The sequence below is a fragment of the Centruroides sculpturatus genome, unplaced genomic scaffold (assembly GCF_000671375.1).
Source record: "Centruroides sculpturatus isolate CEXI.00-Female unplaced genomic scaffold, Cexi_2.0 scaffold482, whole genome shotgun sequence".
NCBI classification, from domain to species: domain Eukaryota; kingdom Metazoa; phylum Arthropoda; class Arachnida; order Scorpiones; family Buthidae; genus Centruroides; species Centruroides sculpturatus.
In genome coordinates, this window is record NW_019384808.1 from 480,510 (window position 1) to 484,180 (window position 3,671).

Genomic DNA, 3,671 nt, shown 5'->3' on the forward strand with positions numbered 1-3,671 from the left:
GAATACCACTGAAATATGGGACTAATACTTAAACAAGAAAATTCTAAGAAAATATAGAAATTTTAAAAGTAAAAACAGAAAAAAAGAATTAATTACAATCTAGAAGTGAAATTAGATACAAGATGATATGACTTCATTGAGGATAATAAAAACAAAAGTACTCTTCTGTTAAAGGGACACCACTCAATCGATGAAATCCGATTCCAGTTTACATCTTAATATTTGCTTTAATTTAGATTAAATCGTATGTAAAGTCAATAAGATTGAAAACTTACCCTTGTCTTTAAGTATGATTTCAACTTCTAGTTGTATGTTATACGTATAACTTATGTTATTTGGTTATAGATTGGATATTAGAATAATATTAAAAGTTAAAATTGTAGCGGGTTTTCCGTGGAATTTGCCGTGATTCGAAAGTGTTTTTAGTCGCCGTGCGAGACGTTTCGACTGAATCATCGAATGGTACAATACGTAAAAGAAGGAAGTATAATATTTTCAGACTGCTAGAAAGTGTACCAAAAAGACGAGTTAGAAGAAGCCGGATACGAACGTTTGCGAGTAACCCACAAGTATAAACTTTGTACACCCTGAAACTAAATGTCATAACCGAAAAGTGCCAAAATGAATAATTAATGACGCGATAGTTAGTGACACGTGATGTGTTATACAAATCCTATGAATTATGTAAATATACAAATTAGTTAATGCTTTAGCAGTAGTAGTGTGCAGCATCTATGCAGTGTTTCACTATTGTCGTAAAATGTTCCAATGTGAGTATATGACCGTCACTTTACATTTATACTGTAATTATAGAAATAGTAATTTTTAAAAATTGTATTAGTGTTCCAAAGCAAAAAATTGGTGATTGTGAAGCTATTACATTCATGAGATATCACCTGTGACGTTTGTAAAGTCATGCTTACTATGGCCTTTTAAATGTATTTATAATTCATTTTTATAATTTTATATGTACGGATTGAAGAGGAACTGTTTGTCTTTATATAATTGTCTTTATATAATCATGTTTGTCTTTATATAGTTGAACGTTGAACGTAATATTTTCCTTACTAAAACGGTACTAAAATGTGAAACAATTAACCTTTATAAATTATAAACTTGTTATTATTATTAAAATTAATAAAATGCCTACACGTCAATTATTTAAAAGATTCATAACTTTGTTAGATGGAAGTAATTTCTTATGTTTGAGTAATAAATTTAAATTGCTTACAATTGGATGAATTTGCGCTTCTATTTGTTATCTAAATACGTTTTTAATGTGTGCCTGTCTGTCCGTTATTCAATTTATTACAATAACTATCTACAGGGATCTATCAGTCGGAATGATACGGTCGAAAGTGGCACCCGTGTTGGCCGAAATCAGGGTGGGTTTGATAATATGTGAGTGATTTGCCAAGAAATAATGTCGCCCGGGAAGACTTTATACGGGAAATTGGCCCGTGTGCGTGTGTTAGACACGTTCAGAAACCCAGAAAACAGGCGGCCATACCGTTGGTAAGACGAGAACCCGGGACAAACTATCAATGCTCAGTGGTTTTTTTTTTCGCTCTGCCACTACTGGAGTTTCGGTAATCCGAAGCAACTGTTCTACACGTTTTCATCAGAATCGTGTACACATTACGTTTGAGAAACATGTTAACAGTCGTTTCTCCTGCATCACGGTGTATTAATTATTACTATACCGTGCCTATTGTGGGTACCCAGACGAGGTTCGAACTTGAGTAAACCGTGAAATTCTTGCGCGGCACAAGATGTAAACAACGAGACTTGGAACGGTTCGAGTATGTGTCAAACTATCTGTCAAGGTTTTAGTGGAAGACAAACTCTAACACGAGCGCTCATAAACAGGTAGATCTTTGACTCGCGTGTCTATAAAATGTTGGCCGAGATAAATCTTTTTGAACAAAAAAGGGAAATTTTTGATAGATGAAAGATGAAAATGATCCTTAAATTCTTAAACGTCAAAAAAATTGGTAAGCAACGGCCTGAGTTATGAGTGCAGGTGTTATTGTTTTATAAACAGTCACCGAGCAGAGTCGACCAAGAGGTATTGGATGGACATCTCGAATCGGACCTTTCCCTCGACCCGAAAAAGCTTCGTCTTGCACCTGGAGACAAAGGAGAGACCAATCGGGAGGCGAGGAATGGGACGAAGGACCAATCCGAAATGCGAATAGTGGGGAAAAATTATAATAATCGGAACTTCAAGATCGAAGGAGAGTCTCCTCTGGATTAAGCCTACAGTTGTGCTTTAGTGATTGTGTTACAGTTGTGCTTTAGTGATTGCTCTCATTGTTTAGTGACAATGAGAGCAAGTAGAAAAAAATACCCTCCAAACTCCAAACAAACTCCAAACAAGTGGAAAAAATGCCCTCCTACTGATGAATGGCTAGCAAAAATTATAGAATTGAATAAATATTTCGAAATATATCACGATGAATCGTATAAAAAAGGCCCCGGAGTTGTACAGAATTTGTCAGTGGAAACAGTTTTACCTTTTACTTTAATAAAAGATTTTTGTAAATTAAGAACTATAATAAGAATTAATTATAGAAATCTTAAACAAGAAAACTATAAAATATTGAAAAGAATGCCTTCTGAAAATGGTGATTGTCGAAAAAAAATTAAAAAGTTAAGTAAGATAATCACATAATAAAAAATATAGCTCATTAATTTGTTAAATAAATATTAGACAAAAAGACTTGTAAATTTATTGACGTACAGTACACTTATTAAATCCGAAAATTCTATAGTAGTTTACATTTAGTAGTAATTTTATAATTAAGAAATGATTTAATGTTTTATCGTATTTTGTTATTTGAAAGATCTGTCACGTTGAAGTAGAGGCTTGCTGTGACGTCACATAGATCCAAGGTCACGCTAACAAATATATGGGATCTGGCTATCCTTGTAGTTTTATTAATGTCCTTGCGTACGTTCTACATGTAGGTATGTCTTTTCATATACATTCGGTTTGTTATAATATGTAATTATTTATTTAATTAATTGATGGATATTCATAATATATAAATTGCAGAAATTTAGACATATTACTACCTATTTTTAAAAATTTTACTTGTATTAAATTCAGGGCTGTGGAGTCCTGGGTTTTTTACCATCTGACTCCGACTCCGACTCCGACTTGGGGCAGACTTGTTACCGAAAGAGACCCGGAAATTCTGATGTCATCACGTGACATCAGAATAAAATATTCAATAAATAGAGTTGTAATAAAGACAGAGCGTAGAAACTTTTTATTCCAAAGCTAAAAGACTTCTCTAAGTAATATATAAATATTTATTCGATAGTTTTTACTTTTCCGGCTGTTATAGGCCTGTATAACAGAGGAAAAGTGTAGCGCTCGGTCAAAAAATGACCCCTCCCAAATTTTTACATTTTTGGACTCGGGACACCTTGAAATTTTGAGATATGCAAAAGATTCGAGGTTTTTTCTATATGTGTGGATGTTAGACTGTGTGCGGGGGGCATGATTTCGTTCACCCTGTTTGAAGCCTAATAATTTCTGTGGTCAGAGTGGTCAGAATACGAGTCGGATGGTTTAACACAGGAGTTAGTTATTTAAGTCAAAGTGGTTGAACTAAATCGTGTCCCCATATACATTCTAACATCTTAAGCGACAACATCTTAAC